The 24,097-nt window shown below is 34.8% G+C and overlaps 1 long non-coding RNA gene across 1 annotated transcript; it reads left to right on the plus strand.

Moving 5' to 3' along the window:
- Positions 1-2,205: 2,205 nt before the first annotated feature.
- On the plus strand, positions 2,206-3,347 carry LOC145167034 (uncharacterized). The gene is made up of 3 exons (XR_013740857.1): positions 2,206-2,413; positions 2,511-3,028; positions 3,139-3,347. It is a non-coding gene; the product is annotated as an uncharacterized LOC145167034 (long non-coding RNA).
- Positions 3,348-24,097: the final 20,750 nt, after the last annotated feature.

Raw genomic sequence — 24,097 nt, forward strand, 5'->3', positions numbered from 1 at the left:
CTAAAAGGCCAATAAAGAATTACGAAAAACATGATTAATCAAGATCACATTACTATGTCAACCAAAAACATAATTAACAAAAAAAAGGTAGAAGAAATTAGTTGAGAAAAGTGAAGATATATATACGATGTTGTTCATCAATGGCTGCTTCGTTGGCAAATTTATCGGCGGCTTTTTTTAACCCAAGTCCCCTAAAGAAATCAAGAAGGTATCTTGTCAACCTGAAAAATAAAAATAAAATTAGACACTCACACATAACAACTAATTACATAAATTATAGATAGATACGCTTACAAAAATAAAATTCAAATAAATCACAACAAAATCTCTTCTTTAACATCATCAGTAATGTCCATTAAAACCGAAAAACTGCAAAAAGAAAAGAAAAAAAGATTAAGAATAAAGACTGGTTGCTAATATCACAAGTTGTGAGATTTAGAGTCAAATATAATTTTTAAACCATATATGGGAACAAGGGATAAATTATATTTAGAATTACGCCCCATATTAAAACTCGTATGATCCTTAACACATCCTGAGTCCTGTCATCTTTGAGATTACACCCTCCATTCTTAACGAGTTCCAATCTCAGGTTGTCTCTAATTCATACTAAATAGCTTTATTAAAAATCACATTACATATCTCCATTCCTAGACCCTAGTAATATCAATAGCAACAACCAACTCGGTTAACTCAAGAAAAACGGGATGCAATAACTATGTACAAATCCAAGAATTTAACATACATAAATCAATTATAAACAAATTCGATTTTTGGTCAATACATGGAACCAAAATCAACCAAACGATCACTATAATAATAATAATTCGTACGACATTTTACCTTAAATCTCACAGAGAATTTCAAAATTTCCTCTTCGGGTTTACCACTTACTGTTGTTTCTCTCTTGCCGTTTTCATTAAATTTATACAGTTTTTGGAATAATTTATGTGTGTCATTTTAATGGTGAAATAGCCAACCGAAATTTATGGCATGCATGACCCAATCATTACGGACGGTTGTTGTAGAACTTGGACAGTATCTCTTTTCTAATTTCTAATAAAATAAAAGAGTCTTTTCAGCCGTGTGCCCATCCTACAATATTTTATCTTTATTCAAATGTAAGGCAATAAACCGATGGCCACCTAATGCTATACCTAGAAGCTTCATTGATTGGTTTAAATATATTATTTTTTTAGTACCTTTTTTTAAAAAATATAAATTAAAAAATTGTCCAGTGTCCACACCTGTCTTCTCATGCAACTTCCAAACAGGGCGGATCCAAGGGGATCCCGGGGTAGCCCGGGATACCCTTCAAAATTTTTTTGGTAGTGTAATTTTTGTTTACGTATCCTTCAAAAAAAATTTCGGTATAGTGTATATATATACGCATCCCTCTGATTATAAACACAAACTAACAATTGGTCTAGTGGTTAAGATGTTGGCTTATTGAAGTAAAGGTCTCAGGATCAATTCTTGTTTCTTACATAACCTTTGTTTACTTTTGTTTTATTTTCTCAATTATTTTATCCCACATCGCTAAACACATGTAAACTCAACCATTTTTTTCTATTATATAAACCTATTATATTCATGATTTATTTGATATCTACTTTGAGTATACTTCAACTTTGTTTACTTTTGTTTTATTTTCTCAACTATTCTATCCCACATCGCTAAACACATGTAAACTCAACATTTTTTTCTATTATATAAACCTATTATATTCATGATTTATTTGATATCTACTTTGAGTATACTTCAACTTCATGTTTAGGTAACAAGAGTTGAGGTTAGCTTAGGATTCGTTTAAGATTTGGGTTTAAAACCGAAACTGAACCGGGGAAACCCAAGTACCTCGGAAAAAAAAAAATAAGTTACCCTAAAAACAATTTGGGATACCCCTTTACTTTGATCCTGGCTCCGCCACTGACTCCAAATACTCGCTTCGCTTTTATACGTGCGACAATGAATAAAATAATAATTTCAAACACCTACTTAAAGATGGTAAAGTATGTGAACATTTTAATATAGGCTTGATTTAATATATGTTCAATTTTAAAATGAAGTTAATTTGGTTATTAGCATTCTTCCTATAAATACTTAATATATTAAATCCTTACAAAAACATTTACTCGATGTTTTTAATCAAATAATTTACTAGGGTCGTAAAAAAAAGTACTAAAACTTGGACAACATCTCTTTTCTAATTTCTAATTTCTTCAATGTTACACTCGCTCTCATTCCTTCCTCCCCATTTTGACGATTTCTTTTGCCACCAGGTCTCCACCATCACCTACTTTGCTGCACCACACCATCCGACCACCACTACTGCATTTTCTTAGTTTAGTCACACACCCGTATGACGATATTTGAATCCCTATGGGGAATTCACTGGTTCTCCACTCTTGAGGTTGTCAATTGTTTAACCGCTCATTAATAGCAAAGTGTTGATTTCCTATTTTGTTTTCTACATAGCAATTAACGTTTTAGGATTTGTGGTTTTGCAGGGTTGGCATTGTTGAAGTTTTGGATGGAATTGGGAGGTTTTTGCTTGGCACTTTATCTCCTTCTCTTCACCTTACTCTTAAAATTTGAATCCGTTTCTCCCCCTTCTATCTTTGTTTTCCAAACGAAACCTAGCACCAAAGATCATTAATCTCCTTCTACTTCAAGAAGCAAGAAGCGACAGCGAACAAATAGGAAAAAAAAACACAACTTTTGCTTCTAACAGGCACCACCGACACGATTTAGCCAACCACCACGACCACTTTCCTCTCTGTAATCCGCCATTGTCCCACCGTTTAGAGGTTTGATATCACATTTTACATTAAAAAGTTTGATTCTTTTTCCCTTGATTTTTTGGTTCGGTCTAAAGTAAACTCTCTCTCTACTGTTTGATTATTTTCCTCTTGATTTTTTAGCTGCTAACGTGAGTGGTTTAACAATTTTTTCATAGTTTTCTTATTAGTTTTACTACAATAGGGGTGCACGTCAGTTGTTTGATGAAATGTCTGTTGGGGTCAAGGTATTTTCTTTTGTTTTATTTCTCATGTATTTTCTTTTGTGCACAACTTGGAATTTTTGGGTTTCTCGGGGTCAAATATTATCTCAAAGTTTCAAACTATTGGCTTATAGGTGGAGGCAAAGAAGCAAAGATACCTAACACAGAGTATCCACCGGTAAAAAAACTTACTCAAGCAATTTTGTACCTGACATCGGTTTCGTTTTTATTTTTTTATTTTTGATGGATCTACATTTACTGTAATGTAACAGATGACAATATGTTGTATGTTGGGAATGTATTTATTTTTAAGTGAATGATAAAATTAATCACGTTTCTTTTATTTAAGTATTGTAGTTTTTCTATTTACATCAGGTAGGAAGAACTATAATTTTTTATTTTTATTTTTATTGAAATCTTAAATGATATGTATTTTATAGGAACTCATTAGATGTAAATATCAACTTATTTGGAGTCAAAATGGAGACGAAGTGGCTTGTGTGTCCATGGTTAGTCCACCAATATAGATGGTTTGTCCAGTTCGTGTAAAATTAACCAAGCTTTACATGTAAACTTTTTGATTTTTTTTTTTTTTTTTTTTTTTCATTTTAACTGTTTGGTGAGTGGAATGAGCACCACCTTTCATCGGCAGAAAACTATGTGAGTCACATCTTGTACGGATTTAATATGTATTGTTATATATCATGTTCATATAACACCGCTAATAGTTCAACTTTCGTGTAAATGATGCTTGATCATGCTCATATAGAGTGTTAGTTTTGCAATATGTTGGCACTCTAAGAGAGCGGTTGGAGCAACTCACTGCAGAAATAACTTCTGAAGGATTACTAAGGTTCGAATCTAATTTCCACTTCTCTCTGTAGGCATTTTATATTGATATTTTGTAATTCTGGTATGAAACTTTGAAATCTCAAAAAGAAGATTGTTAGTTTTTTTTATGGTATGGAAGGGGTATAATGGTAAAAAATAAGAGTCGGAGCATTGGTTATGTACTCCAGTGAAAATAGGGGAATATTGTTTTCCCAATTCAATTTTGATAAAGTGATGTTATTTGTTCTGTTTTTCCACGTTAAGTTTTTTATGGAGGTTTTGATTACCCTTTTGTTTTGTTTCACCTGCTTCTAAGCTCGCAAATCTGAAAACTAGAACCACTAAATGTTTTAATTTTTATAATATAATTTTGAAATTGTTATGCAATGTTTGGCTTATTACTCTTCAGATAAATTTAAACGTTTTGCTGTAATGTGCTTGAATCTTAACTTTGATTATTTGGTTAACCCCTCGGTGTTTGCTTCATTCCTTAGGGTTTTTTTTAGTCACACCGTTTTGAGGTTTGATCTCACATTTTACATTAAAAAGATGATGTTATTCTTCAAAAAAAAATTAAATTAAATTAACCAGAGATGTAACCATTTATCAATTCTAGACTTAACGTGTGATCATTTGTAATCCTGAGTCACTTTTTTAATTTTGATTTTAATGATATGCCCACCGATACTATCCTCCAAATAATATTATTGTCTTTCCTTTTCTTCCAAAAATGCCCTTCATTTACTTTTTCCGGAGATGTGCTGAGGGTAATCATAAACAAACTGGGTTCTATAAAAACTCATTGGTAAAGAAACTCACATGTGTAAATAATTTTACTTTCACAGGATCAAACACATAAATAAAGCAATAAATTAAAAGTTGTTTATGATGTCTTATTTTTCACTTTGTATGCATTGCTGCATTCAGCATGAAACATGAAATAACATAACAGGGGAATCGTGTGGTTTACCCTTCTATTTATGAATGATTTTGAATAATAGATGGCCCATTATTTGAGGAATGTAAAATTATTGGATATGTAATCTCCTAATGTAGATACGAATTGTAATTATAATCTTTGTAATCTATGAATAATGACTATTAGTTACATAAGAACGAATATGTAGGATATATTGTGAATATTAGCACGGGTATAATAGTAATTTAACATTTTCGGATAAATGGATTGTCACACCCCCAAACCAGAACGGCAGAAACATTCGGGGGCGGAGGACGTCATGTACAATATCATAACAAATGAATAGTAAAGAAAGTACGAACAACCATCATATACATAATTGAAAAGTTTACATGACTGTAGTATTACATGTTTGCAAAAGTCAATTACATTATGATGTTCAAAAGATTAAACTAACGCCGGGGCGTAAGTCTTCAAAAGCAGTTGCTAACCTGGGTTAATGATTCCCTGAGAATACAAGTTATTTCAAAGAAAAAGTGTCAACATTTAAGTTGGTGAGTTCACAAGAAGTTCATTTGAGTAATTGTATACCATTTGAAAGTCCGCGTTTGATTTCAGAAAATCCGATATTTTCTTAAGAATGATGTTGTAAAAAACCATTGTTGTATAAAATGAATGTATTTGAACCAGGAAAATCCGATATTTTCCTATAAGTGAGATGCAGTCTTAATTAACCAAGACTGTAACCTGTAAGCAAATATGCCATGCTAAAAACTGACGATGTATAATTGCATATTTAAGTAAAACTAGTTAAGAAAGTGTTTATCCTGAATTCGGAACATGCCGATAATACCCTATTGCATAGTTATTACCCCCGAGCATGATTGAGTTAAAACGAAGGTATTCGATAGGAGTATTACTATGTTCATGAGTTATTGTTTCCGCGTTGTGAGTTTCTCATAACCATGCTAACTGGAGTACCGATGTTGACATTTGTTCACCCCGAGGACTGTAGCTAACAGTCAGGGCGCAGGGTCGTCAGCCCCGTATAGATCTATACACAAATTCACGCTCTCCCTCCAGGAGACTCTGGTTATAGATGGAGACTTTCGTTTGGTACAAACAAAGCCATATGACATCACATGATTGCTAACAACAAGTTCACGAGTAATACTATGAAAATCTTTTGTATGAAAGGTTTATCCTTGATACGATGAGTGTATACTTATAAATAAAACATATTTCTTATTTATAAAATGCATTGTAACCCAAGAGGGTAAAGAAGTGTTTGTAAAGTGTTTTTCATGATAACTACTTCATATAACAGTTAAAACTACAGTGTGAAAAGTATAGCAAAAGATTTACGTTTTCACCCGATAATAACCGTGTGTTTACTTGTATTCTCCCCCTAAAAGTGTCTTAAAAAGCATTTAAAAGTGTTGTGATAGGGGTATGAACTCACTTGGTTGAAGTGACGATTTGATGCAAATGAGGCTTTGATCGGGCAGCACTTCGACCGGGAAGAAGTCGATTTCTCGGAAATCTCAGGGCTTCGAACTTCCGTCGGGGTTTGGACACGTAACTGGGGCGTCGGGGTAGTCTCGGGATGCTAAACACAGAGTAAAAGTGGCAAGGAAGGTAGAATTGAACAGCCAAAATCCAAGACCTTCGGTTTCTATTTATAGAGTGTGAATTTAGGGTTTACGTCGTGGACCATGTGTTCACGTCGTGGCTTTGGTCCTGCCCAGGTCATGGCGTTCGTCATCAGCCACTTGTTCTGAATGGTGTCACTTCTCTGAGTTCACGTCGTGAACCCTATGTTCACGTCGTGAACTCTGACACATTGTCGATATTTGTGCCCCGATCTTCATAAATTCATAACTTTCGCATACAAGCTGCGTTTTCGACGTTCTTTATATCCACGCGTAGGTGAGACTGTACTCTACAACTTTATTTAGACTCTGTCGGCTAGTTTTGACTTTATTTTTAATAATATATTTTTAACAGGCCGGGACTGGAAAAGTCCGTTAAAAATCCATAACTTCTTCGTCCGACGACCTTTTTCGTCTGTCTTTTTACCGTTGTGATATTATTGTCGATATCTTCAACTCTCGTTTAGGTTGTGTTGGCTAAAAGTCGCTCGATCTCTATTTCGAGTTTTTAGCTGGCTAGTGCTATATCCGAAACTTAGGAAAATCGTAACTTCTCCATACGAAGTCAGATTTGGACGTTCTTTTTATGTATATTCGCGATTTAATGTTTTCTACGACTCTCATTTAGATACCTAAGACTAAAAAGTATTTTATTGGGATTTCGCGTTTTACACTTACAGTATTTTATCGGTTTTGTTGCGAAACTTCGATTGGTCATAACTTCCTCGTTATAACTCGGATTTTAGCGTACTTTATGTTTTTGAAAACATTGAAACGATATTTACCACTTAATACCATCCATTTAAGATTCCAGAACATTTTATTTTTGACGATATAAATCTATTATTACAAAATATAAGCTACAATACTTGACTTTAGGCCATTACGTTGGTTTGAAATATCGGGTTGTCACATGGATGTAGAATAGACACGTGACAAAATGACTTTTTATTATATTAGGGATTAACTTTAAATAATCAATATAAAATTCCAAATAAAACTTATATCTTATTAATTTAAATTGTTTTTTATAGATCTTTTATCCATGGTTTCCGCGGGTTGTAACCTAGTGAAGTTATAAAAAAATAACAAGCTCATGTTGTTGATATTTTTTTTGAAATAGTCTTGATGACTTTCTTGAATGAAGGTATTGTGTTTTTTTTTTTTGTTCTATTTTGTCAAATGCAGCTGGTTAGTTTAATGTCCATCGAATGTAATCTATTCTGGTATGTATTTTTTATTTAAGAGTTTTGCATTTTGGCCTGGGACTCGGCGAGTTGGTGGCCCAACTCGTCGAGTAGAAGCGGTTTAGACTAAGGGTTTAAATGGTGGACTCGTCGAGTCGGCGGTCAGACTTGGCAAGTAGACTCTGACTGGACAAAACCCTAATCTAAGGGTTTGCACCCTATTTAAACATCTCATTCAGCCACCCTTCGTCCCATTTGCTCCCAGAAGACCCCCCATAACAAACCCTAATCGTGTGAGTGAAGATCTAAGGCTTTTGAGTGATTTTGGTGCTTTTGTGATCTAAGAAAGGAAGGAAATGCTTGAAGAAACAAGAAGAGGCTAGAGGGATCCGAGTTTGAACATCTTCCACAGTCCATTTGAGGTATAAAGCTTATACCTTGCTCATTATTATCATAGATCTATTCTTGAAGGAAGTTAGGGCTTCTAAGAGCCATTTTGGCAACCAACCATGATTGCAAGAATGGTTGGGGGCTAGGGTTTCGGATCCAGGGTTCTTGAAGGACCCTAAGGCAGAAAGCAACTGTTTTAGAACCCATGGAAAGCCTCATGCATCTTGGGAGTCCCTTTTTGAGCCATTTGGGCTCATTCTTCCATGCATGCACGTAAAGTTTGTAACTTTACATGCTAGAACGATTTTAGGGACCTAGATCCACCTTTTGATCAGGGGTTGTACGCCAGAAATCGAAGAAATGGACTTGGATAGTATAGACTCGACGAGTCGTTCTTGGGACTTGGCGAGTTAGTGAGCTTTCGACCACCCCAAACCCTTCTGTAATGGTCAGTTGTTAGAAAAGGGAGTCCCATAGCTGTTTAGATGTGTTGGGAGAGCTGGAGTTCATGGCACTCGACGAGTGCTAGAACAGACTCGGCGAGTCCAAGGCAATCTCCCAATATTTGAAGATGAACTCGACGAGTTGTTCATACAACTCGGCGAGTCAAGGCAGGACTAGTTCATCTGATGAAGGTGAACTCGACGAGTTGTTCATACAACTCGGCGAGTCAAGGCAGGACTATTTCATCTGATGAAGGTGAACTCGACGAGTTGTTCATACAACTCGGCGAGTCAAGGCAGGACTAGTTCATCTGATGAAGGTGAACTCGACGAGTTGTTCATACAACTCGTCGAGTCGGATGAAGGACCATTCGTTGTTCGTATAGGAGAGAACTCGTCGAGTCATCGCCAAACTCGACGAGTAGAGGAGTAGATTGAGGACAGTTGAAAGGATAGGGACTCGACGAGTTGGCGGCCCAAATCGGCGAGTCAGGTCAACTGGAAGTTGACTTTGACTTCGGCTTTGACTTGGTCAGGGGTAAAATAGTCATCTTACCCTAAGAGTAGTTATCAGACTCTAATTGAGTGGGATTTATAGCCGGAGGATTTCCGGAGCAGCAGCAGCAGACAGAGAGTTCCCGCACAGATCAGCAGCTACTACTACGAGGTGAGTTACCTTCCAGTAGGGGTGGGTCTACGGCCATAATGCCGGCCCACCAACAGGGGTAATTGGTAGATGATTGTCTTTGTGATAATTATCTTGGTGTGGTTATGTGTTTTGGTCATGAGATATGCTTGTGCGATATGCTATGTGTGTAGAAGGGATTACTTGTCCCTGACATCGGTCGTTAGGATCGAAGGGCAGGTCAGTACCCAGTTATGTCTGACTGTATGATTATCTCTTGTTACTGTATGCTAGTGCTAGGGGTGAAATAGTCCCCAGTTACCGGTTGAAAGATACCGATGGCATGTACTGGTTGGAAGATACCGATGATGGTTACCGGTTGAAAGATACCGATGGCAGTTACCGGTTGAAAGATACCGATGATGTTATATGGTATGTGGTATGATGGGGGAACTCACTAAGCTTTGTGCTTACAGTTTCAGTTTTGGTTTCAGGTACTTCTTCGTCTAAGGGGAAAGAGCCGGCGGTGTAGCTGTGCATCACACACATGGTTTCCGCATCGGATTTTCTGGGATTGTACTCTGATTTTCATTGTTCCTGATGATATGGTTTTGAGACATGACTTTATGATTTTATAAAAGATGTAATATCGACAATGTTTTGGTAACATATTTTATGATTTACTTAATTCAAAAATGAAATTTTTGGCCTCAATTTTGGGATGTTACAATTCTAATAAACGAAGGTTTTTTTGCCCATGTCACACTCTCATTCAATATGCCAAATGTCATTTTGTTTTTATTTTAAATTAATTTCTTTTCCACATGACATTTTATGGGGTTTTCTATTTTAATAAATTTCACATAATACTTTAATGTAATAATTACAATAAATGTAGTAATAAACGAATGACTTACCTTCTTATTTCAAAATTCCCAAATTAAAGTTCATTAGTTTATTTTGTTTATTTATTTAAATTTAAAAGATAAAAAAATCAATTTTAATAATTCATTATTTTTCTTATTTTCTTATAAATCTAAAATTATAAATATTTAGACATTTATATTTAATTTTTTTAATTAACCCATGTAACACATGGATCTTACACGTAGTTAGTATTAGAACAAAGTATAGTGGTGCCTTTATTTAGGATTAGTTTGGTGATGATATTTTTACGGTTACCTTTATATATCTCACTCAAATGTCATAGTTGTATTCATTTGTGCACCAACATGAATAGTGAACTGTCCATTTTTTGGCAGAAATGGTCCGTTGATTATAGGTTATATTGCATTTTGGGATTATTTTTGGTATACGGGTATTTTATGGAAAGTATGGTATTGTCTGTCCACGTGTTGGTCATCGTCGCCGGTCTCTCAGTATTTGATGTTTATTTGTTTTGATTCACGATCCTTCCACCACCTCCCAGATCGACTCTCCTCTCTTCTTCTACTCTTTGCTCCCTGCACCGCCAACCACTGCCTCATCCTTTATGTTTGACGGTTGTGTTGGATTAGTGTCTAAGTCCATAACTATAATTGGTATATACTTGACCCGACCCGGCATGGTCCATTTGGGTTGCATGACATCATGCATTTGGATAGACTCAAATGAGAGAAATAACACTTAAGGTTTATTAATATATTATAAGTTCTAATATATTAATAAGATTATTTAATTAGTATTGATCAAGAATTAATCTAGAATTAATTAAGTGATCAAAAGAAGACTAATTAAATATATGGGTTGATTGTGTAAATCATCCATACTTGTATGGTGGGCTAAGACTCCATGGATTACCAAGTTGGGCTAAAACCCATAGGATACTCCATGGTGTATTTGAACCCATGGATCCAAGGAAATGGAAAGCCATGACAATTAGGGTTTACCCTAATAGTGTCACACTATATAAACATATCATTCTTGTCAAAATCGGCCACTAAGTCTATGTGTGGAGGGCAAACCGATTTGATGAAGTGTGTACTTTCTCTCAAGTTATTCCAAGTGTTTATGATGTTGTGTGAACCATTTGAGGTGTCACATTTGGGGCACTAGGCTCTTGAGCTCCATGGAATCAAGCACCAAACAAGAGGTATGTAATTCTACTAGAATTTATATTATGTGTACTTTATATTATGCTAGTTAGAACAATACCTTGGAAAATTGATATTTGCATGTATAATAGAGAAAACATAGATCCAAGGTATTTAAGGTTGCATGTACACCATAGGAGTGTTAGAATGCTCAAAACCCAACAGTGGTATCAGAGCCTAGGCTTGTTTTCACTTATACTTGATGCAAACTGCTTAAAATCGAATTTTTTTTGCTGCTGGGACAGTGGACTCACCGAGTTCACTGATGGACTCGACGAGTCCAATACAAAATGCATCCAACTCGCCGAGTTGGTTCATGCACTCGACGAGTTGGACCCCCAAACAGCATATCTTCGAGTTTTGGTGCTGGAATTGGTCTAGAATCATTACCTTTGACTGTTTTGGACTTATAAAACCTATTTTTTAAGTGGTAATGATTATGCTAAACCAATTTCAATGCTATAATCAAAGTTTCAAGTTTTATGTGTTTATGTAATTCTTGAAAAATGTTGATTATGAATGTTCATGCTTCTGAGTTTTGGTAGATCATAGGAATTATGTGCAAATTGTTTGTTAGTATAATTCTTGATCTCAATGAAATTGTATGGAGTCCATAACTTGTCCTCAAATTATGGATTACCAAGAGTTTTATGTTTCCTTGATTTATGAGTTCGTTTAGATTAATGAAAAATTTGTGTTTTAGTTGTTTTCAATCCAAATTAATCTAGAGTTAGTTCATAAAATATGTTTTTGTAACTTGTCCTCAAGTTACATAAAACGTCACATTTATGAATCTTAAAAATCATAAAAGTGCCATAGGTTAAATAAAAATGAAGAGTCTTTTTTCATTTAATTATTTCATGACTCCATAACTTGTCTTCAAGTTATGGATGTTTAAGAGTCACTTCTTTAAAATTGTTATTAATGAATAAGAAGTTATATAAAAATGAAGAGTCTTCATTTTAATGAACCATTAAACTCATAAGTTATGAAATGAAAGGTTTTGAATAGTTTCAAAACTTGCCCTCAAGTTTTGGAATTTGTAAAGTCACACACACATTAATGCTTTAATTCCAAACTCTACAATTTTAAAAGTTAAAATTCAAACTTTATGGACTTCATTAAATTAATTAAAGTGTTAAATTAAAAGAGTTAATAATTCCATAAAGGCACGGTTTAAGTTTAATTAAATTAAGAGTATAGTTTAATTAATAGATTAAACCACCAAGTATTTTAAATGTTTAAAATACACCCTTATACTATTATTATAATTTTAATTATATAGATATGTATAAGATAAAGTCAATCTTACCATTGGTAGGCCTCATTCACGAAGCCGGTCTATAAGGGGGGTATAAGGTTACTGCCTATAAAATGGCAGTTTAATGGGTGTCCACTCTCACCCACCGCTTCCTTGACTGGTGGAGGGTCGTTAGCCGAACGGGTAGGAAATGACTATAATTCTCACTTCATTAAAAGTATAATGAAAAATACAAAGTAACTAAACACTTATAAATTCCCAATCTTAGTTACTTAGGAAAATGTGAAATAGGTGCTAACCCATGAAATTACACTTTGTACCTTACCAAGTCGATTAGTGGAGCGTGTGTGGTTAACCGGCATGCTAATAAGGACTAGTAAGAGTGGCAAAGGGTAACTTGACCTTATTATAGATCGGTGGAGCTGTGTGGCTAACCGGCACATCGATTAGGTGATAAAGTTAAGGGTACCAAGTCAATTTTCATGGTTATTCACACCATGTTTGTGATCCTCGGCATCCCAGTCACAAACTTGAGAGGGCACAATCGAGATTCAAACATGCCATTGAAAGTTCAATGTATCTCAAAAGATCTAGGAGTTTCAAATCCAATTAAAACTTAATTATATTTCGTTTTCATGGTGGAAATTGGTAAATCATCATTTACCTACCTTCAACTATTTTATAATTTGGATTACGAGATCCCTCTTCCAGTTATAAATAGGTTGTTGGGTCCTAGCCTTAATATTTCATATTGGGTGTTATATTAAGGACTTTAAATCAACTAACTTGAATTTCTCCCTTATAGATGTCTAGTTTAGACAACTATGGTCTTCCCATATCTTTAGGAATAAGCTTCCTAATGAAGATGATATCCCAAAAGGCAATCAAGGTGAAAGACTAATCCCTTTATTGAGCACTAATGGGACTGGAAATCATACTTCATTTCCTCCACCTCCTCCAATAAATCTCCCTATCCCACAAGTTTCAAGACTTGATAAGTTCTAAGTCACTCAATCCATATTAGCAAACAAAGTCTATATGTGCTTAGGTCTTGGAGATTAAGTCACATATTGACAAGCCGGGAGAGTCGGGTGTCGAAGTCTCGAGGTAGCTGGCTGTTGACTTGGTTCTTCAGTCACTCCCTGATGACAGATCACGACATGACCCTTTTAATGATCTTATCTATTTGCTTGGTGCTATTGAATCAGCAATGATTTGGAACACTGGTAAAGCAAATTCGATTAGAAGATCGACTTCCCATAACTTCATGGACATTGACAATGGTAACACTGGAAATCCAGAAAAACTTTCTCTTCCCAAAGGAAAGGGATCGGCTATAGTCAACTCGGTTGACCAAATGGTAAAGAGAAAGGCTAAGTCTGAGATAGTCCCATGTACCATTACCAAAGAGTCCATATGTGCCTATTGCCAAAGGAAAGGGGCATTGGTTGCGAAGCTGCCAAATTTACCTGAAACCTCATAAGGATGGTAAAGTCAAAAGTTTGACTCTACTTCAGGTAAAGTCCGTTATCTAACTCTATTAAGTCTCTTTTGGAGATTCTTAATACATGATGTAATGTAATTACATTTTGATGTTTTGAAGAATCAAAAGAAGCTTAAAGAAAAAGTGTGCTGATTCGGATCGTATGGTTCGATGACCAGAATTTTAAGCCACTGCATAAGAGTTATGAGATATTGCTTAGGAATAGATAACAACAAAGTTTTCATATGAATTTGCATTGTAAGGATAAGTTTTTCCGCAAGTTTTAAAATAAAAGAAAAGTTTTGATTTTATTTATTTTAAGTATCCTTACAAAGGTATTTGTGAAAAATTGTTATTTATATGTTTCCATTGATAAGTAATATTGGAAAATGAATTTGATTCTTTCGTTTGTGGTAGTGTCATAATTTGTCAAATAAGGAAAGATTCTCATCACCCAAGTTTCAGTTGGATAGAAACTTGGAATCATGCAAGTTGTATTGTGTGATGAATGAGATTTTTCATCTTTGGTAAATTAAGACTAATTCCTTGTTCACATTCACATGTGAGTCAAGCGAAGGACTAAAGGATCGGGTACATCAGGTTGTGCACTAGTCAGGTCCACCACAAAGGGTGATAAGATTATTCGTTATGATTTACTAAAAGTTTAGTAAATATGATTATGCTTGCAAGTTAAGTGTAATGCTGAAACATTGGAAAAGTTTCAATATATGGCAGAATGAATAAGAAGAATCAAATAAGGCAGAAAGATAAAAGTTTCTCCAATCTGAAGAGATGGGAGAGTACTTGTGTATCTTGTTTTATGATTATCTTAGTGATTATGGAACCATATCACAATTGATCCTCTAAGGACACCTTAGTGCATTTGTTGGCTAAGGAGAGGAATCGTGAATTGTGGAAATGGTTAAATCAAAGGATAAATCATACTTCGTTCCAAAATAATATCTTAGAGTCATACTCCAAGATTGAGCCTTGAGTGACATAATCTTAAGAAAGGTTTAAAACACTTGTCAAATGTAGAGTAAAATGTTTTCTTACTCTTGTACATTTGAAATTGGTAAGTTGTGATGTTTTGGATAAAACAAAGACCAACTAAGGCCAATTGTGTGAAGTGTTTGTAAAAGAATCCGCACTATCTCTTGAATATTAGGCAAGAGAGTCTTATATGTCAAGAGGACAGTAGGAGTTTAAAAGATCCTGAAATAGTTTCAAGAACTAATCAAGAGTTTTGTTAATCACTAGCCCACGACTTGAGGTTTGTAACCTATCGTGTTGACATATTCTTATTTCTGTGTCTATTCCAGTTAAAAGTTGACTATGCTTGTGAGTTCTTTGAGTTCTCAATTGTTTGCATAACAACCTGGAAGCAATGGTAGGCTCTTGTGCTGCCGGGTGGCAAGAAATTAAGATTGAACACGTTCAGTCCATATGTGTTTGGATTTGCCACTAACCTTGTCTTGTGATTATGGTTATGACAAATTCACATGGATAGGAACACATACACCACTAAATCTAAGTGTCATAAGGTTTCTCTCCGATTCATGAAAATGATGGTGAGGAAACTCTTTCACTAAGTAGATTTTAAGTAGATAACAGTTGTGAGAATGACAAAAGCTCTAAACATTATGATTATGGCATCCCTCTTCATAATTGTGTAGACACACAAGTGAGCTATCTAAGGAAAGGTGTATGATTTTGGTAAAGTCTTATCAAAGCATCTCGTATCAGGAATCTGAACTTTGGTAAGAAAGTCAATAAAGTATTGTTTTTCTAGAAGTCCAGCTGATTTCTGAATACATGTCAAAGCTAGTGGCAGCATAAGTGTTATGCTAGTAAGATAATAATCATTGTGCTAGTGGGAGTATGATGATTATGTTGCAAGTTAGCAATGTTAATTATAGAAAACAAAAGTTTCAATTCGCCTTGAAAAAGTTGTTTTGCTATAATTAAGGGAGAGGATTTTATACTTCATTCCAATTCTACAAGCTTAGATTGAGATTTTAATCTACTTTAGTCCAGGATATATAAGAATGTTATGTTGGAATGGTTCAACATAAGGAAATTCTATATATGTTGCGTTCTCAAAATTCGATTATGATTACAGCATACCTCTTCATAGTTTGAATTGTGAGAACATGGCAAATAAAAATTTTTCTAGCATGAATCGTGTCCCATATGCTTCGGATATAGGATCGACTGCATGTGCTATAATATTCATCCATTCTAAATTTTCCTAATGCTTAGGACATTAAGAGGGGAAAAGGAATAGAACTGGAAATGACTAAAATGATTAAGCAAATTGTCGAGGACAATCTGAGGTTTACCAAAGATTGGTTGCTCATGGACAATTAGAAGGACCATATTGACATATTTTGAAAAGAGGCAACTCTTGTTCAGAAGTGATGGTCAAAATGGTAATATGGAATTGTTTCCATAGGTGGAAGTTATTCTTTGAATCTGTGTAAGATTAGAGAACTTAATGCAAGAAGGATGTTCAAAGGAATGTACTTTGAATTTGAGACTTCGTTTCCATGGAATTGATCTCCATTGGAATTCTTTGTAATGTTTGTTGCCAAGTCTTTGTGACTTTTGGGTATAGTCATTACAAGAGGATCATTACATATAAGTTTAGAATCTAACATATTACAGTAAATGACAAGAGGATTGGGATTGTGAAATGAGCATCGTTGGAGTCGTGTTCAATTGATCTATTTCACAAAAGAAAAGACCATTAGTAAACATAGTATGTATGCTTGGTGCATGGCATGACTATTGTTTCAATTCAAGCATGAAGTTGATTAATCGAAACATGAATAATGAGTAATCAATATGGTGCTTAGATAAAAGGTGTTTTTATTTACACTCAAAGTGTTGGGGCCATACAGGTTTAGTATTATTTTTGTGTTTCACTTTGCATGTTTTGACTTCCAGAATAACTAGGCCATTCTTCCCGAATGACTAAGTTATTCAAATCATCCACAGTCGGTCATATGTTGGAAGTATATATGAATCAATACTGTCATGAATTTGACTTGTATGATTTGTCTAATGTGTATTAGACATAGCAGTGGTTGCTACAACATTCATGAGTGCTCATAAGTTCTGAGTATTGGATTCAACCCACACTCATTTGGATTCACTTCATGGATTTTATCACGAGTGAATCGTGAGACGATAATATCTTATATTCTTCAAACCTAGAGATATGAGTTGTTGACTACGAGTTGGTTATACATTGATTGCACGTAAACGCATTGGTAACTCGATGTTATAAAACGTGCCTTTGTGTATGATTCAACAAGTAGTCAGTACAAGCATATGAGTCGAAGTTTATCCATTCCTTTTACCCTCAAAGGGATAAAAGCGATATCTGTGGGCCCCTCGATGATTTAGTGATGAAAAATGTAAGTGCTCCGCCGGGCCTGGACTGATTTGATTTGTTCAATTAGTTAGTTATCATAAATCGGAAATCAGGAAACAACAAATGGACAGAGAGAATGATTATAATCCATGTCTCAGTCCATATGATATCTAGAATGGAGGAATATATGATCACTTATCTAATGGACGCGTCATTGATTTGTTCAGAGTTCGACATAAACTTTTAAGAGCTACGATTGCTGGTCAGGTTGTGAAGGCGTACTTGCAATAATAGTTATTAGACTTATCTAAGTGGGAGACTATTGGATTAGTGTCTAAGTCCATAACTATAATTGGTATATACTTGACCCGACTCGACATGGTCCATTTGGGTTGCATGTCATCATGCATTTGGATAGACTGAAATGAGAGAAATAACACTTAAGGTTTATTAATATATTATAAGTTCTAATATATTAATAAGATTATTTAATTAGTATTGATCAAGAATTAATCTAGAATTAATTAAGTGATCAAAAGAAGACTAATTAAATATATGGGTTGATTGTGTAAATCATCCATACTTGTATAGTGGGCTAAGACTCCATGGATTACCAAGTTGGGCTAAAACCCATAGGATAATCCATGGTGTATTTGAACCCATGGATCCAAGGAAATGGAAAGCCATGACAATTAGGGTTTACCCTAATAGTGTGACACTATACAAACATATCATTCTTATCAAAATCGGCCACTAAGTCTATGTGTGGAGGGCAAACCGATTTCATGAAGTGTGTACTTTCTCTCAAGTTATTCCAAGTGTTTATGATGTTGTGTGAACCATTTGAGGTGTCACACTTGGGGCACTAGGATCTTGAGCTCCATGGAATGAAGCACCAAACAAGAGGTATGTAATTCTACTAGAATTTATATTATGTGTACTTTATATTATGCTAGTTAGAACAATACCTTGGAAAATTGATATTTGCATGTATAATAGAGAAAACATAGATCCAAGGTATTTAGGGTTGCATGTACACCATAGGAGTGTTAGAATGCTCAAAACCCAACAGTGGTATCAGAGCCTAGGCTTGTTTTCACTTATACTTGATGCAAACTGCTTAAAATCGAAGTTTTTTTGCTACTGGGACAGTGGACTCGCCGAGTTCACTGATGGACTTGACGAGTCCAATACAAAATGCATCCAACTCACCGAGTTGGTTCATGCACTCGACGAGTTGGACCCCTAAACAGCATATCTTCGAGTTTTGGTGCTGGAATTGGTCTAGAATCATTACCTTTGACTGTTTTGGACTTATAAAACCTATTTTTTAAGTGGTAATGATTATGCTAAACCAATTTCAATGCTATAATCAAAGTTTCAAGTTTTATGTGTTTATGTAATTCTTGAAAAATGTTGATTATGAATGTTCATGCTTCTGAGTTTTGGTAGATCATAGGAATTATGTGCAAATTGTTTGTTAGTATAATTCTTGATCTCAATGAAATTGTATGGAGTCCATAACTTGTCCTCAAATTATGGATTACCAAGAGTTTTATGTTTCCTTGATTTATGAGTTCGTTTAGATTAATGAAAAATTTGTGTTTTAGTTGTTTTCAATCCAAATTAATCTAGAGTTAGTTCATAAAATATGTTTTTGTAACTTGTCCTCAAGTTACATAAAACGTCACATTTATGAATCTTAAAAATCATAAAAGTGCCATAGGTTAAATAAAAATGAAGAGTCTTTTTTCATTTAATTATTTCATGACTCCATAACTTGTCTTCAAGTTATGGATGTTTAAGAGTCACTTCTTTAAAATTGTTATTAATGAATAAGAAGTTATATAAAAATGAAGAGTCTTCATTTTAATGAACCATTAAACTCATAAGTTATGAAATGAAAGGTTTTGAATAGTTTCAAAACTTGCCCTCAAGTTTTGGAATTTGTAAAGTCACACACACATTAATGCTTTAATTCCAAACTCTACAATTTTAAAAGTTAAAATTCAAACTTTATGGACTTCATTAAATTAATTAAAGTGTTTAATTAAAAGAGTTAATAATTCCATAAAGGCACGGTTTAAGTTTAATTAAATTAAGAGTATAGTTTAATTAATAGATTAAACCACCAAGTATTTTAAATGTTTAAAATACACCCTTATACTATTATTATAATTTTAATTATATAGATATGTATAAGATAAAGTCAATCTTACCATTGGTAGGCCTCATTCACGAAGCCGGTCTATAAGGGGGATATAAGGTTACTGCCTATAAAATGGCAGTTTAATGGGTGTCCACTCTCACCCACCGCTTCCTTGACTGGTGGAGGGTCGTTAGCCGAACGGGTAGGAAAGGACTATAATTCTCCCTTCATTAAAAGTATAATGAAAAATACAAAGTAACTAAACACTTATAAATTCCCAATCTTAGTTACTTAGGAAAATGTGAAATAGGTGCTAACCCATGAAATTACACTTTGTACCTTACCAAGTCGATTAGTGGAGCGTGTGTGGTTAACCGGCATGCTAATAAGGACTAGTAAGAGTGACAAAGGGTAACTTGACCTTATTATAGATCGGTGGAGCTGTGTGGCTAACCGGCACACCGATTAGGTGATAAAGTTAAGGGTACCAAGTCAATTTTCATGGTTATTCACACCTTGTTTGTGATCCTCGGCATCCCAGTCACAAACTTGAGAGGGCACAATCGAGATTCAAACATGCCATTGAAAGTTCAATGTATCTCAAAAGATCTAGGAGTTTCAAATCCAATTAAAACTTAATTATATTTCGTTTTCATGGTGGAAATTGGTAAATCATCATTTACCTACCTTCAACTATTTTATAATTTGGATTACGAGATCCCTCTTCCAGTTATAAATAGGTTGTTGGGTCCTAGCCTTAATATTTCATATTGGGTGTTATATTAAGGACTTTAAATCAACTAACTTGAATTTCTCCCTTATAGATGTCTAGTTTAGACAACTATGGTCTTCCCATATCTTTAGGAATAAGCTTCCTAATGAAGATGATATCCCAAAAGGCAATCAAGGTGAAAGACTAATCCCTTTATTGAGCACTAATGGGACTGGAAATCATACTTCATTTCCTCCACCTCCTCCAATAAATCTCCCTATCCCACACGTTTCAAGACTTGATAAGTTCTAAGTCACTCAATCCCTATTAGCAAACAAAGTCTATGTGCTTAGGTCTTGGAGATTAAGTCACATATTGACAAGCCGGGAGAGTCGGGTGTCGAAGTCTCGAGGTAGCTGGCTGTTGACTTGGTTCTTCAGTCACTCCCTGATGACAGATCACGACATGACCCTTTTAATGATCTTATCTATTTGCTTGGTGCTATTGAATCAGCAATGATTTGGAACACTGGTAAAGCAAATTCGATTAGAAGATCGACTTCCCATAACTTCATGGACATTGACAATGGTAACACTGGAAATCCAGAAAAACTTTCTCTTCCCAAAGGAAAGGGATCGGCTATAGTCAACTCGGTTGACCAAATGGTAAAGAGAAAGGCTAAGTCTGAGATAGTCCCATGTACCATTACCAAAGAGTCCATATGTGCCTATTGCCAAAGGAAAGGGGCATTGGTTGCGAAGCTGCCAAATTTACCTGAAACCTCATAAGGATGGTAAAGTCAAAAGTTTGACTCTACTTCAGGTAAAGTCCATTATCTAACTCTATTAAGTCTCTTTTGGAGATTCTTAATACATGATGTAATGTAATTACATTTTGATGTTTTGAAGAATCAAAGGAAGCTTAAAGAAAAAGTGTGCTGATTCTGATCATATGGTTCGATGACCAGAATTTTAAGCCACTGCATAAGAGTTATGAGATATTGCTTAGGAATAGATAACAACAAAGTTTTCATATGAATTTGCATTGTAAGGATAAGTTTTTCCGCAAGTTTTAAAATAAAAGAAAAGTTTTGATTTTATTTATTTTAAGTATCCTTACAAAGGCATTTGTGAAAAATTGTTATTTATATGTTTCCATTGATAAGTAATATTGGAAAATGAATTTGATTCTTTCGTTTGTGGTAGTGTCATAATTTGTCAAATAAGGAAAGATTCTCATCACCCAAGTTTCAGTTGGATAGAAACTTGGAATCATGCAAGTTGTATTGTGTGATGAATGAGATTTTTCATCTTTGGTAAATTAAGACTAATTCCTTGTTCACATTCACATGTGAGTCAAGCGAAGGACTAAAGGATCGGGTACATCAGGTTGTGCACTAGTCAGGTCCACCACAAAGGGTGATAAGATTATTCGTTATGATTTACTAAAAGTTTAGTAAATATGATTATGCTTGCAAGTTAAGTGTAATGCTGAAACATTGGAAAAGTTTCAATATATGGCAGAATGAATAAGAAGAATCAAATAAGGCAGAAAGATAAAAGTTTCTCCAATCTGAAGAGATGGGAGAGTACTTGTGTATCTTGTTTTATGATTATCTTAGTGATTATGGAACCATATCACAATTGATCCTCTAAGGACACCTTAGTGCATTTGTTGGCTAAGGAGAGGAACCGTGAATTGTGGAAATGGTTAAATCAAAGGATAAATCATACTTCGTTCCAAAATAATATCTTAGAGTCATACTCCAAGATTGAGCCTTGAGTGACATAATCTTAAGAAATGTTTAAAACACTTGTCAAATGTAGAGTAAAATGTTTTCTTACTCTTGTACATTTGAAATTGGTAAGTTGTGATGTTTTGGATAAAACAAAGACCAACTAAGGCCAATTGTGTGAAGTGTTTGTAAAAGAATCCGCACTATCTCTTGAATATTAGGCAAGAGAGTCTTATATGTCAAGAGGACAGTAGGAGTTTAAAAGATCCTGAAATAGTTTCAAGAACTAATCAAGAGTTTTGTTAATCACTAGCCCACGACTTGAGGTTTGTAACCTATCGTGTTGACATATTCTTATTTCTGTGTCTATTCCAGTTAAAAGTTGACTATGCTTGTGAGTTCTATGAGTTCTCAATTGTTTGCATAACAACCTGGAAGCAATGGTAGGCTCTTGTGCTGCCGGGTGGCAAGAAATTAAGATTGAACAAGTTCAGTCCATATGTGTTTGGATTTGCCACTAACCTTGTCTTGGGATTATGGTTTTGAAAAATTCACATGGATAGGAACACATACACCATTAAATCTAAGTGTCATAAGGTTTCTATCCGATTCATGAAAATGATGGTGAGGAAACTCTTTCACTAAGTAGATTTTAAGTAGATAGCAGTTGTGAGAATGACAAAAGGTCTAAACATTATGATTACGACATCCCTCTTCATAATTGTTTAGAAACACAAGTGATCTATCTAAGGAAAGGTGTATGATTTTGATAAAGTCTTATCAAAGCATCTCGTATCAGGAATCTGAACTTTGGTAAGAAAGTTAATAAAGTATTGTTTTTCTAGAGGTCCAGCTGATTTCTGAATACATGTCAAAGCTAGTGGCATCATAAGTGTTATGCTAGTAAGATAATAATCATTGTGCTAGTGGGAGTATGATGATTATGTTGCAAGTTAGCAATGTTAATTATAGAAAACAAAAGTTTCAATTCGCCTTGAAAAAGTTGTTTTGCTATAATTAAGGGAGAGGATTTTATACTTCATTCCAATTCTACAAGCTTAGATTGAGATTTTAATCTACTTTAGTCCAGGATATATAAGAATGTTATGTTGGAATGGTTCAACATAAGGAAATTCTATATATGTTGCGTTCTCAAAATTCGATTATGATTAGGACATACCTCTTCATAGTTCGATACCAGGTAAGTGAATGGGGTTTCATGGGTGTTTTTTCTTGTGTTGTTGACTGGAACTGAAACATGGAGCTGTTTGGGTTTGTTTCATTTGACTCTTCACAAAGAAGAAGAAGAATCAATGTTCTTCTTTTTGAAGAGTCAAATCTCCAACCTCCCTCCAATTTTGTGTCTCTCCGGGTATGTCGAAATCCCCAATTTTACAAACCTTTTGTTGCGCAACGAATCCTTACACTATCGGATTATTTCCGTTGATTTCTTCTTTAATTGACGTTTTTTGTGCTCTTTCTTTGTTTGTGGTGATGATTGCTGATATGTTTAGGATTTTCATCGGCTGTAATGGCGGATGGTCCAGGGAGTCCCGCCGGTGGGAGTCACGAAAGCGGTGGCGAACAGAGTCCACAGTTGAACTCGAACATCAGGGAGCAGGACAGGTTCCTCCCGATTTCTAACATAAGCTGCATTATGAAAAAGGCATTGCCTGGTAACGGGAAGATAGCTAAAGACGCTAAAGACACAATTCAGGAATGCGTTTCTCAGTTCATTAGTTTTGTTACTAGCGACTGTAACATCCAAAAATTTAAGACCAGGTTCTTAAATTAATAAAGTAAATAAATCAAAAATGATTTATATAATTAAATCATCAAGGGATAATCATACCGTTAGTTGATATGAAGTTTGAAAGTTTAGAAGGGAAAATAATAACATTTTAGAAGTTAAAGGGGCAAAAGTGTCAAATTAGCAAAGTGAGTTGACCAAAAGGGTTGACTTAGTTAGTGGAAAGGACTACAAAAGTTATATAAAGGATGGGGAAGTGCTTAGTATTCCAAAACTTATTTTAAAATCATAAATAATGAAGTTTGTGGGTTTTGGCCAAAAAGCTCAAACTAGAGGGACCAAATATGAAAAAAATGGGAAAATAAGATGCAAAACCTCTCATTTCATTTCCCAGATTCATGTTCTTCATCCTAGAGACTTCACCAATGGCGATTTTTATTCTCAAGGGCTCCTAAGGTTAATTCAAGTGAGGAATTGAACATCC

This window comes from Lactuca virosa, chromosome 1 (assembly GCF_052849685.1).
Source record: "Lactuca virosa cultivar CGN04683 chromosome 1, Lactuca_virosa_CGN04683_v6, whole genome shotgun sequence".
NCBI lineage: Eukaryota > Viridiplantae > Streptophyta > Magnoliopsida > Asterales > Asteraceae > Lactuca > Lactuca virosa.